Source organism: Lithobates pipiens, unplaced genomic scaffold (assembly GCF_037356315.1).
Source record: "Lithobates pipiens isolate NorthernLeopardFrog02 unplaced genomic scaffold, aLitPip1_a1.2 Scaffold_18, whole genome shotgun sequence".
In the NCBI taxonomy this organism is placed as follows: Eukaryota; Metazoa; Chordata; class Amphibia; order Anura; family Ranidae; genus Lithobates; species Lithobates pipiens.
In genome coordinates, this window is record NW_027507758.1 from 81,389,813 (window position 1) to 81,403,273 (window position 13,461).

General features: G+C 46.8%; 1 non-coding gene across 1 annotated transcript; it reads left to right on the forward strand.

Moving 5' to 3' along the window:
- Positions 1-11,888: 11,888 nt before the first annotated feature.
- Positions 11,889-11,970, forward strand: TRNAS-GCU (transfer RNA serine (anticodon GCU)). The gene has a single exon. It is a non-coding gene; the product is annotated as a tRNA-Ser (tRNA).
- The last annotated feature ends 1,491 nt before the right edge of the window (positions 11,971-13,461 follow it).

Genomic DNA, 13,461 nt, shown 5'->3' on the forward strand with positions numbered 1-13,461 from the left:
TACAGGCATCTGCAGCAGTTAAAGTGGGTGTTGTGTGCCTCCTGCACAGTATACACCTGAAGCTACCCCTTATCGCTGGTGTTGTTCTGTTTCTGTAATGCAGGCATCTGCAGCATTTACAGTGGGTGTTGTGTGCCTCCTGCACAGTATACACCTAAAGCTACCCCTTATTGCTGGCGTTGTTCTGTTTCTGTAACACAGGCAGGCAGTTGCAGTAATTACAGTACTGTGTCATCTGCTCAGTGTGCACCTAAAACTACCCCAATTACTGGTTTTCCCATCTCCCTGCAGGCTATTACTATGTCTGGAAGGCCAACAAGAAGAGGCAGACAGTCACGAGCCAATAAAAGAGGGCAAGCAGGCTCTGTGTCTAGAGACAACAGTGCTGGTCGTGGACGCCGTGCATCATCATCAGCGTCTAGTGGCTGGACGTGTTGAGCCGCATTATGCCAAAGATTTGGTAGAGTGGATGACCAAGCCCTCCTCATCCTCTCTCTCCCAGGCTCAGGGTACTAGTAGAGCAGCTGCCAACGCGTCCTCTTCCCCGTCTCAATGTCATCAGTCACTCCTTCCCTAGACCCACCATGTCCTCCTGAGGAGTCCCCCGAACTGTTTGAGCACAGTGTTGGGTACATGCTCCAGGAGGATACCCAGCGTTTTGAAGGCTCTGATGATGATACCCAGCTAGAGGAAGGCAGTAGCATGAGTGCAGAGAGAGGGGATGCTCAAGAAGGACAGCAATCTGGCAGTCATGTTCCATCAGCTGCAGCATACTGCCAGGTTTGCTCCCGTGATGAAGAGGGGGGGATGATGAGGTCACTGACTCCACGTGAGTGCCTGATAGGAGAGAGGAGGAGAAGGAGGCACATCTCCAATGAGGCAGGATGCCCTCAGGGGGCCAGCTTAAGGGCAGCACACCGACTGAATCACACCACAGAGCTCCGCCTGTGCAGGGCACTGCCTATGCGCATTATTCCAAAAGTTCTTTGGTGTCGCCCTTTTTTAAGACCAGTGCATCAGATCGCACCGCTGCCATTTGCAACATATGTCTCAAGCGTATCTCGCGTGGCCAAAACATCAGCCGCTTGGGCACCACATGCTTGACCAGACATAAGTGGACCTGCCATGCAGCTCGTTGGCAAGCATACCTTAAAGACCCACACCAAAGAACAAAGCGGACCTCTCCTTGCTCCTCATCAGCTGGGATCTCCAACCCCATTAGACCTTCAGTCCTCTTTGAAACCTGCACTGAGAGGAATGAAGGTGTAGAATTAGGTGTGTCATAGCCAAGTACTTGCGGGCACTCTGCTAGCTGTAGACCAATGTCCGATTGTAGCAGGCAAATTTCCCTACCCCAGCTGCTGGACCGACGAAAGAAGTTCACTCCCAGCCATCCACATGCTCAGCGGTTGAATGCTAGCTTAGCTAAATTTCTAGCACTTCAACTGCTGCCTTTTCAGGTGGTAGACTCGGCCCCCTCCCAAACGCCACTTTTTCTCACGGAAAGCGATTCCGTCTCTCTACCGGCACGTGGAAGGCAATGTCCATGCCTCGTTGAACAGGGCAGTCAGCGGTAAGGTGCATATTACCACTGACTCATGGTTCAGCAGGCATGGACAAGGATGTTACCTAACTTTCACGGCCCATTGGGTCACTGTTCTGGCAGCTGGGAAGGATGCAGGACAAGGTGCAGTAGTGTTGGAGGTTGTTCCGCCACCATGCCTCCAAAATGCTACTACAGGTTGTGACACACCTCTCTCCTCCACCCCCTCCTCTTCTTCTTCCTCCATGACCTCTTCCAGTGCTTTATCCTCGGAACCAGCGGTGCTCTGTAGGTGTTCAAGGGGCTACTCAAGTATGCAGGCAAAAAGATGCCATGCCGTGCTTGCGCTGGTTTGTTTGGGGGACAGGAGCCACACTGGGGCAGATATTTTGTCAGCTCTGCCGGGGCAGGCCGAGAGGTGGTTTACGCCACGCCAGCTTAAGCCAGGAATGGTGGTTTGCGACAATGGCACCAACCTCCTCTCCGCCCTCTGACAGGGACAACTGACCCATGTGCCCTGTGTGACTCACGTCCTTAACCTGGTGGTACAGCGGTTCTTGGGCAGGTACCCGTGCTTACAGGATGTCATGAGGCCGGCCAGGAAAGTCTGTTTGCATTTCCGCTGATCATATAATAGCAGTGCTTGGCTGGCTGAGCTCCAAAAGGAGTTGAACCTGCCCAAGAACTGCCTTATATGTAACATACCCACCAGGTGTAACTCAACGTTGGCCATGCTGCAGCGGCTGCACATGCAGCAGAGGGCCATCAATGAGTACCTGTGCGACTACCGCACCAGAACAGGGTCAGGGGAGCTCGGTTTTTTAAGGAGGAGGACTTCTTTGCATCTCAAGGCCCCCTTTATCCAGACAGTGTTCCTGCAGTCCCACCCATCACACAGGACGAGGAGGAGTAGGATTGTGTCAGCATGGAGGTGGAGCCTGGCACTCAGCATCAGCAGTCTTTTAGGGATGATTTACTGTCCCTTGAAACCCGTGGACTTGTACGTGGCTGGGAGGAGGTGGCTGCGAATCATGTTGTCCTTAGTGACCCAAAGGACTCCGGACTGAATGCCTCAGCTAACCTACACTGCATAGCCTCCCTGATCCTGCAAAGCCTGCGGAAGGATCCTTGTATTCTTTGGATCAAGGAGAGGAACCATTACTGGCTGGCCACTCTCCTTGATCCACGATACAAGAGTAAGGTTGTGGACCTTATCTTACTGTCGCAGAGGGAGCAGAGGATGAGACATCTCCGGGAGGCCTTGCAGAAAGGTCTGTGCAACACGTTCCCAGAGACTGGGAAGTTACAATCTACTGGTCCTGGACAACGTGTTGATGAGGCTTCGGTCAGTCACAGAAGGAGCGGTGGAGAAGGTGGCCGTCTGACCGATGCATTCAGACAATTTTTTAGTCCGCAGCCCCAAGGTATGATCGGGTTCCAGCAACCATCGCCAGCGTGTGATCTACATGGTGGAGGAATACCTAGGGGCAAGGTCAGACTTGGACACCTTTCCCACCGAAAATCCACTGGCTTACTGGGTCTTGAGGATGGATCACTGACCAGAGCTTGCACAGTATGCAATTGAGCTACTGGCCAGTCCTGCATCAATCGTTCTTTCGGAACACACCTTCAGTGCTGCTGGAGGCTTTGTAACCCATCACAGGGTGCGCCTGTCCACCGACTCAATTGATCGACTGACCTTCATAAAGATGAATCAGTCTTGGATCACCACCAGCTACCAAGCACCTGAAGCTGATGTAACCGAATAATTTTTTTTGAAATATCGCATCTCTTCAAGCCTATGCTGAGTGACTGTCCTGTTATGTTGACTGACTATCCTCTTCCTCCTCAATGATCCTGCTGATAGCTTAGAACATTTTTGGTGCTGGGTGACGCCACCAGTGGCTAAGGCCTAATTTTTCAGCCCCTGTGTAATTACAATTTATGATGCAATGCTTTGCAGCAGGGCTCATTCCTGCACTCCAACTAGAGTATCTGGGAGAGGTTGCAATGTTGTGGCACCAGCACCAGTACCTAAGGTCCAATTTTTCAGCCCCTGTTTAACAGGGGCATGTAATTACAATTCTTGATATAATATTTCACAGCAGGGCCTGTTCCTGCGCCCATCGAGAGTAACTGTGAGGACTTATAGTGTTGTGGCACCAGCACCACCACCACCACCACAACCGCCAAAGGCCCAATTTTTCTACCACTGTTCAAGAATGGCATGTAATTACAATTCTTGATATAATCGTTCACAGCAGGGCGCTCCAGCGCCCAATAAGAGTCACTTTGAGGGCTTGCAGTGTTGTGGCAAGGCCCACATTTCTGCAGAGCATATAGGGCAGGCCCCTACTTTCAAACATCCAACTTACAAACGTCTCCTACTTGCAAACGGAAGGAGACAACAGGAAGGAAGATGAAAAAAGACGGATGGCAAAAAAAAATTATACAGGGGTGATAACCCTTCCCTATGTTTTCCAAAAAATAGATTTTTTTGACTGGAGCTACACTTTAAAAATGTACCAGTTCAAAATTACAAACAAATTCTACTTAACACAACAAACCTACACAGTCCCTGTCTTGTTTGCACCGCCTGTATACTGCTGTTCTGAGTATATAGGGCTTGGGGACCCCACGCCTTTACTTTTTTTAATTTGGGTATGGGGTTCCCCTTAATATCCATACAAGACCCAAAAGGGGCTGGTGATGGGCAGGGGGGGGTCGGCTACCCATGCCATTTTTCTCAATGATTTTCATCCATATTTTGCCGGAACCAGATATTACATTAAAACCGCAAGCAGTTTTAAATGACTTTTTTTTCTGTTAAATGTCATTTTGTGCAGGGACTGTTCTAAGCATGGGAAACATGTACCACTTCACAGGCATTATATGGACACCCCCCAGTCACTTTAATCGTCATTAAAATCAGTGCTCCTGAAAAAACGTCCGTTTTAAAAAAAAAAAATGGCATTGATCCATGTCCCCTGGGGCAGGATCTGGGTCCCCAAATCCTTTTTAGGACAATATCTTGCATATTAGCCATTCAAATTAGCACTTTTGATTTTGAACGTTCGAGTCCCATAGACTTTAATGGGGTTCTAAATTTCGTACGAATTTTGGGTCCGTCGAAAGTTCTTGTGCGAACCGAACCGGGGGTGTTCTACTCATCCCTACTCTTTGGTCTTGGCTGAGGTGGAGAGAATGTAATCTCATTGATTGATTGCTTCTGTGGACAGGTGTCTTTTATACAGGTAACAAGCTGAGATTAGGAGCACTCCCTTTAAGAGAGTGCTCTAATCTCAGCTCATTACCTGTATAGACACCTGGGAGCCAGAAATCTTGCTGATTGATAGAGGATCAAATACTTATTTCACTCATTAAAATGCAAATCAATTTATAACTTTTTTTGAAATGCGGTTTTTCTAGATATTATGTTGTTATTCTGTCTCTCACTGTTAAAATAAACCAACCATTAAAATTATAGACTGATCATTTGTTTGTCAGTGGGCAAACATACAAAATCAGCAGGTAATCAATTACTTTTTTCCCTCACTGTTTAATATGAGGTCAAACCAGGGGCATAACTAGAGCATTTGGCACCCGGGGCGGATTCTATATCTGGCACCCCTCCCCTCATCCTGCACCCCCCTTCACTGATCATGCCTGTATGCAATCAGTCCCCTCACACCTGTACACTCAGCCCCTTCATCACATGTCTACGCACTCAGCCCCCCTCACACGTCTACGCACTCAGCTCCCCCAACACACCTGTACATACCCAGCTGCCCCCCCACACACACACCTGTACACACTCAGCTGCCTCACCCCCACACACTCACACCTGTACACACTCAGCTGCCCCCCCCAACCAAACACACACCTGTACACACTCACCCCCCCTCAACTACACACACCCCTACCTGTACACACTCAGCTGCCCCCCCCCCCCGTACACAAACGACATCCTACTTTCACTTGTACTTACAGCCCCCACTTGTAAGGTGGTCTTCCTAGTCCCAGGTTCTGTTTCTACATGTCCCTGTGCGACACAAGAGGAGCTGCAATCCAAAATATAGTACATACAGGGGATGCACATGCACAGGGCTGGTGCAAGGATTTTTGACACCCTAGGCGAAATCTCATTTTGCCGCCCCCCCAATTCGCTTCAGCCCTGACTCCACCCCCTTTGCCCTGCCCATGTATACCCCACCTTTTTAATGAAGTGCCCATCAAATGGAGCCTTTACCAGCGCCCATCAATCTAGCCACACCAGCACCCACCAATGAATGTTTGCTTGCTTCCATTCATTTGGGAGTCAAGACACAAACACAGTCCTCAACCGCTGCTGCCCCTTTAACACTATGCGAACAAAGCAGTGGCTGCCTGCAGATGCTGAGACTTAGTTGCTTGCTGCAGAGAGAAGAGAGTAGGAACATCAGTGGCCGGGCGTCCCTAGGCAGCAGTGCGTCCTAGGCAGCTGCCTAGTTTGCCTAGTGGTAGCTATGGCCCTGCGCAGGAAGCAGCTAGATGGGGCAGTAAACAGCCCCACTGTGAGCTGAATAACACAGAGGAGCAGCCACTGCTGACACACATGAATATAGAGAACCAGCCACAACTACAGTGCACTCGCCCTGCCTTGTCCTGTCTCTGATAGCTGGTCTGAAATCCCGCCCAATGTGTGGCATCCAGTCCCCATCCCCCCTACCCCCATGGGTCACCCAGTGGTGTATTTGGGTTTTGTGCTGCCCGAAGCCTGACTAAACTCATGCACCCCCTAATTTAAATTTGACCCGCCCCTTCCTGTCAAGGCCACACCCTCTTTCTGTTTAAAACCATCCCTGAAATTTTCCAGTAGGGACACTAGTTCTGAGGGCCTTGGGGGCAATGGATTCCTTTAATTTGCAGAGATTTCCTCTCACTTCCTGTTTGGCTATGGGGCAGGAAATGAAGGGAAAGCTCTGTAAAGCCCCATACACACTATCAGTTTTTCTGCTGAGTTTTTCCTTCCGATTTACCAAAACCATATAATATGAGGTCAAACCTTAGGGGTTTCAATTTGTGTGCAATCAGGCAGGCCCTTGCACTACATGGTTTTGGTAAACCTGAAGGAAAAACTCAGCAGGAAAACTGATAGTGTGTATGGGGCACAATGGGACAGGGATGGCAAAAAATAAACTCACAGGTGCTATAACCCTCCCTTACTCTATCCAAAATAAAGAAAAAAAAGTGTTGCCTCTAGTTCTGCTTTAAGCACAAATTTATGGAGAGGACTAAGAGAATATAACCATGTCAGTGATGTAGTAGAAAACATATAGCACAGTGATGAATGTATGAGGTCCACGCATTGAGTAAAGAAAAGATTGAGGCAGGGACAAATAAATCCCTCTTTTTATTTTTCTCATCAGCAATCAACAGAAATAAAATGAAGCTTACTTAAAGCTGGAGTCTGCCGTTTTTTTTTTTTTTTTTAAAGCCAGCAGCTACAAATACTGCAGCTGCTGACTTTTAAAATAATGACACTTACCCGCCCAGCGCGCCCACGATGTCGGCACCCGAAGCCGATCTCTCGATCTTCTCTCGGGTGCTGCCGCCTCCATCTTGGGTATGGGAATCAGGAAGAGTCGCGCTGCGCAATAAGGATGGCCCCCGCTGTCTCTGGGATCCGTGTGTTTCCCAGCAGCGGGGGACCTTCCGAAAGGGGCGTAGATTCTGCGGAAAGGGGCGTACCTTCTGCAGATATCTATGCGGGAAGTGGGTGCAGATACCTGTACTGTACAGGTATCTGCACCCCCCTCCCCCCTGAAAGGTGCCAATTGTGGCGCCGGAGGGGTAGAGGGTTCCAATGAGCGGAAGCTCCACTTTAGGGTGGACCTCCACTTTAATATGTACAAATGACACAAAGGATTTCAGGAGAGTCCTACTACCTACCTGCCAGGTATAGATGACCACGTCAGTGTCCCTTGTGTCTGCACCATCACTAAATTAAAAGTCCTTTGCCAGCTAGGTAAGTGGCATGCAAGTTTCACCCAAATAATGTAGCTTTCCTTCTACCCTGGGTACCCCATGCAATATAATTTAGTCAGCTACTGTATAAACATTAACACCTACCATCTATATAGGTTAGCAGTAGCTGATATCTATGGTAAGTCACTATAATTTATGGAAACTCCTCTGCCAAATGGAAAATAAATAAGCTTTCCTAATATTTAACTGTCATATGAATCATTGCAAGCTTGAAAGCCCTAAGGGGTTCCTAGTGTATACAGTATATACACTGTATATTAGACGGTGGTGGCTGGTGAAGTTTTATAATGGTGGGGCGACAGATCCTGCCCTTCCTTTTTGACCCCTCCCACTTGGTGAAAATGGGTGTGGTTTCAGTGAAATAGTGGGCGTGGCTCTAAGGTGGTGTGGTTAGTGTCTGAGATGAACGAGGGATGGATGGAGATTGAGAGAGGGATGGAGGGACAGCAGGCCCAGATCCTACACAACAATAGAAATATGTGTATTCTAGAAAGTTTAACAATCAGCAGATAAAGATATTACAAACACCTAATGTTAGCACTTCCATCATCCCGGCACCATGGTTGTTATGGTTTCAGGATGATTGAAGCTCATTATTTCTATTATAACATTGTAATATAAAATGAAATCATTCAACTCACCATAATGCAGAATTAGTGGGAGCCCTGAGCATGTCACTAGCCACGTCACCTGCTACCAGATGCCATCAGGTGTCCCCAGCGGAGTCCCTCCTTACATGCAGCCTGTGTCACATAAAACGCAGCCTGTGTCCCACCAAATGCCGCAGCCTCTGTCACCACCAAATTGCAGCAGCATGTGTCACCGCCAAATTGCAGCAGCATGTGTCACCGCCAAATTGCAACAGCTTGTGTCCCACCAAATTGCAGCAGCATGTATCACCATCAATTGCAGCAGCATGTGTAACCAAATTGCAGCAGCATGTGTCCCACCAAACTGCAGCAGCATGTGTCAACATCAATTGCAGCAGCATGTGTCACCATCAATTGCAGCAGCATGTGTCCCACCAAATTGCAGCAGCATATGTCACCACCAAATTGCATGCAGCATGTGTCACCATCAATTGCAGCAGCATGTGTCAACAAATTGCAGCAGCATGTGTCCCACCAAATTGCAGCAGCATGTGTCAACATCAATTGCAGCAGCATGTGTCCCACCAAACTGCAGCAGCATGTGTCACCAAATTGCAGCAGCATGTGTCACCATCAATTGCAGCAGCATGTGTCCCACCAAATTGCAGCAGCATGCCTCCCACCAAATTGCAGCAGCATGTGTCACCATCAATTTGCAGCAGCATGCATCACCACCAAGTTGCAGCAGCATGTGAACCACCAAATTGCAGCAGCATGTGTCACCACTAAATTGCAGCAGCATGTGTCACCATCAATTGCAGCAGCATGTGTCACCACCAAATTGTAGCAGCATGTGTCACCATCAATTGCAGCAGCATGGGTCACCACCAATTTTCAGCAGCATGTGTCACCATCAATTGCAGCAGCATGGGTCACCACCAATTGCAGCAGCATGCATCCTGCCAAATTGCAGCAGCATATGTCACCAAATTGCAGCAGCATGTGTCACCACCAAATTGCAGCAGCATGTGGCACCATAAATTGCAGCAGCTTGTGGCACCACCAAATTGCAGCAGCATACGTCCCACCAAATTGCAGCAGCATGTGTCCCACCAAATTGCAGCAGCATGTGTCCCACCAAATTGCAGCAGCATGTGTCACCACCAAATTGCAGAAGCATGTGTCACCACCAAATTGCAGAAGCATGCGTCCCACCAAATTGCAGCAGCATGTGTCCCACCAAATTGCAGCAGTATGTGTCCCACCAAATTGCAGCAGCATGTGTCCCACCAAATTGCAGCAGCCTGTGTCACCATCAATTGCAGCAGCATGGGTCACACCAAATTGCAGCAGCCTGTGTAACCATCAATTGCAGCAGCATGTGTCACCACCAAATTGCAGAAGCATGCGTCCCACCAAATTGCAGCAGCATGTGTCCCACCAAATTGCAGCAGCATGTGTCCCACCAAATTGCAGCAGCATGTGTCCCACCAAATTGCAGCAGCCTGTGTCACCATCAATTGCAGCAGCATGGGTCACCACCAATTTTCAGCAGCATGCATCCCACCAAGTTGCAGCAGCATGTGCCACCACCAATTTGCAGCAGCACGTATAAGCATCAATTGCAGCAGCATGTGTCCCACCAAATTGCAGCATGTGTCCCACCAAATTGCAGCAGCATGTGTCACCACCAAATTGCAGCAGCATGTGTCACCATCAGTTGCAGCAGCATGTGTCTCACCATCAGTTGCAGCAGAATGTGTCACCAAATTGCAGCAGAATGTGTCCCACCAAATTGCAGCAGCCTGTGTCACCATCATTTGCAGCAGCATGGGTCACCACCAATTTGCAGCAGCATGCATCCCACCAAGTTGCAGCAGCATGTGTCACCACCAATTGCAGCAGCATGTATCACCATCAATTGCAGCAGCATGTATCACCATCAATTGCAGCAGCATGTGTCCCACCAAATTGCAGCAGCACGTGTCACTACCAAATTGCTGCAGCATCAGTCACCATCAATTGCAGCAGCATGTGGCACCACCAAATTGCAGCAACATGCGTCCCACCAAATTGCAGCAGCATGCGTCCCACCAAATTGCAGCAGCCTGTGTAACTATCAATTGCAGAAGCATGTATCACCATCAACTGCAGCAGAATGTGTCACCATCAATTGCAGCAGAATGTGTCACCATCAATTGTAGCAGCATGCGTCCCACCAAATTGCAGCATCTTGCGTCCGACCAATTGCAGCAGCATGTGTCCCACCAAGTTGCAGCAGCATGTGTCACCACCAATTGCAGCAGCATATGTCCCACCAAATTGCAGCAGCATGTGTCATCATCAATTGCAGCAGCCTCACATCAAACAAGCAGTGTGTTGTCCTCTCCAGCGGTGTCTCCTGTGGAGAGGTCCGTCCTCTCATACTTCCTGTTTCCTCTCTCCTGGGCGCAATTGGAGGGAGAAAACAGGAAGTGACATCAACTCAGATGTCATTCAAACCGCCCGGCCGTAGTAATATATACTACGAATGGGCAGAAGCTACTCGGCGCTTCAGAAAGCGCCGCAAGGCGGGCTAAACTCCCGCAAATCAAGTGCCACCTCTGCAATCTTGTGATTGCATAGATGTGGCACTTCCCAAAGGTGTACTGTGTCTGGCGTCCAAACACAGTGCACTTAAGGACCTTTTTTTTATTTTTTATTTTTTTTAAAGGGCCAGCTTTAAAAACTATGTGATGCATAGTAGCTCATTATGCTTTCCCTTTGCAGGCAAAGGGAAAGTAAAACCCATCAGCAATCTTCAGGCTTAGAATGATTTTTTAAGCATGTGTGAAAAAAACACAAAAGTGGCTCTGGCAACAAAAGGGTTAAAGCAGTATTAAAGCGGTAGTAAAGCCGCTGCCTTTTTTTCCCCCCTATGCCTGTAAGGGAAATGGCATAATGATCTAGTATGTACCGCATACTAGCTCATTATGAAATACCTACCTTAGAACGAGCGATGGTATCTCACCCGATCCACGCCGAGGGAGCTGACATTTTCCCTCGGCATGTCTTCTGGGTATTGCGGCTCCAGCGCTGTGAGTGGCCAGAGCTGCGATGTCGTCACTCTTGCGCATGCATGCGGGAGACTTCTTTCCAGCAAGGTCCAGCGTTTGCCGGACTTTCAGACGAGAATACCCGGACCGCATACGCCGTTGAAGTCATCGGCTCAATGCAATGGGAATATCTCCGAAACCATACAGGTTTAGGAGATATTCTTTTTACCTATAGGTAAGCCTTATTATAGGTAAAAGTTTAAAAATTGACTATACTACAGCTTTAAATGCTAACAAAAAAAGAAAAGAAAAAACTAAGAATGGCTCCACCATTTAAGTTTATCTAACCTGTCCTTTCACTCTTGTGGACTACAGAATACCTTCCCCCCATGTTACAGTGATGGAAGAGAGTTTATTTTTTATTTTTCTGTTTTTCTTATTTACAATACATACAATTATATTTTTATACATGTGTCTATAAAAGAAAAGCATATTATAGAGATAAACTAAACTTTTTACTCTGTCACCCTGTAGGCATTTCAGTGGTATAGATTAAAGCTAAATTAGAGGGTGCAATCATACAAAGAAAGAGTACAGAGAAATAATTCTCATTGGAGCCTACAGATACAATGGTAAATCTGTAATCTGAGCTGTAGGCTTATAGAAGAGCTGGAAGCGGAAGGGGAAGCAACTGACGAGGTGGCCGAGTGGTTAAGGCGATGGACTGCTAATCCATTGTGCTCTGCACGCATGGGTTCGAATCCCATCCTCGTCGGATTGTCTTTTCCTACATCTCTTGACACTGATATTTTCTCCCACACTTAGATGTTCAGGAGCATTTATTTATTATATAGTTAAAAGTACTCATAGTTAGTATTAGGCAAGAATCTATGTTGCATTGGGACTGACTTATAAAAACTAGCTTTATTGTTTCACTTTGGCTGCTCTTATAAAATGACTCAATGTTGCAAATTGCAATTACAAAAACAAATAAAATAATGTAATATTATTTGCTGCATTGCCATCTCTGAGCCTTTGGTCAGTCGGCCTGTGCACTGAATGAGATGCTGTATGCAGAGCAGAGTTTTGTGCATGTGGATTTTAATTGTAAGCTCTTTGGTCCAGTACACACTGCACTCTTTTTGCAAGAAATAGTGAAAGCTAAAGCCTAACTCTGACCTCAGGACCCCCAACTGAAGTAGCTCCACCCACAACCCTATAACAAAAACTTTACACGTACATTTTAGGGACTTCATAAAGGATACCTTAACCGCTTCAATACAGGGCACTTTTACCCCCTTTCTGCCCTGGCTAATTTTCAGCTTTCAGTGCTGTCACACTTTAAATGACAATTGCGCGGTCTTTACTGTATCCATATGAAATTTTAGTTATTTTTTTTACATGAATAGAGTTTTCTTTTGGTGATATTTAATCACCACTTTTTTTTTTTTTTTTTTTTTTTGCACATTAAACAAAAAAAAAAGACTGAAAATTGTTTATCCACTTCAGCCCAGAAAGAATTTATCCCCTTCCTGCCCAGAGCACTTTTTGCGATTCGGCACTGCGTCGCTTTAACTGACAATTGCGTGGCCATGCAACGTCATACCCAAACAAAATTGACGTCCTTTTTCCCCCAAAAATCGCGCTTTATTTTGGTGCTATTTGATCACCTCTGCAGTTTTTATTTTTTGTGATATAAACAAAAAAAGTTACAATTTTGGGGGGAAAACATTTTTTTTGCTATAAAAAATATCCCAATTTAAAAAAAATAAAATAAAAAAAAAAACACATTTCTTCCTCAGTATTCTTCTAAATATTTTTGGTAAAAAGAAATAAAAATATCGAAAAAAAAAAAAATGCAATAAGAGTTTAATAAGAATTGATTGGTTTGAGCAAAAGTTATAGCGTCTATAAAATAGGGGATAGATTTATGGCATTTTTATTATTACTTTCTTTACTAGTAACGGCAGTGATTTTTTTTATCAGGACTGGAAAATTGCGACAGACACTTTTTACACTTTTTTTGGGATCATTGACATTTATACAGCGTTCATTGCTAAAAAAAAAAAATGCACTGATTTCTGTATAAATGTCACTGGCAGGGAAGGGGTTAACACTAGGGGGCGGTCAAGGGGTTAACTGTGTTCCCTAGGTGTGTTCTAACTGTAAGGGGGAATGTGGCTGACTAGAGGAGGAGCGAGATTGTTGTTCCTACTTAGTAGGAACACACGATCTGTCTTCTCTCCCCTGACAGAACCGGATTTGT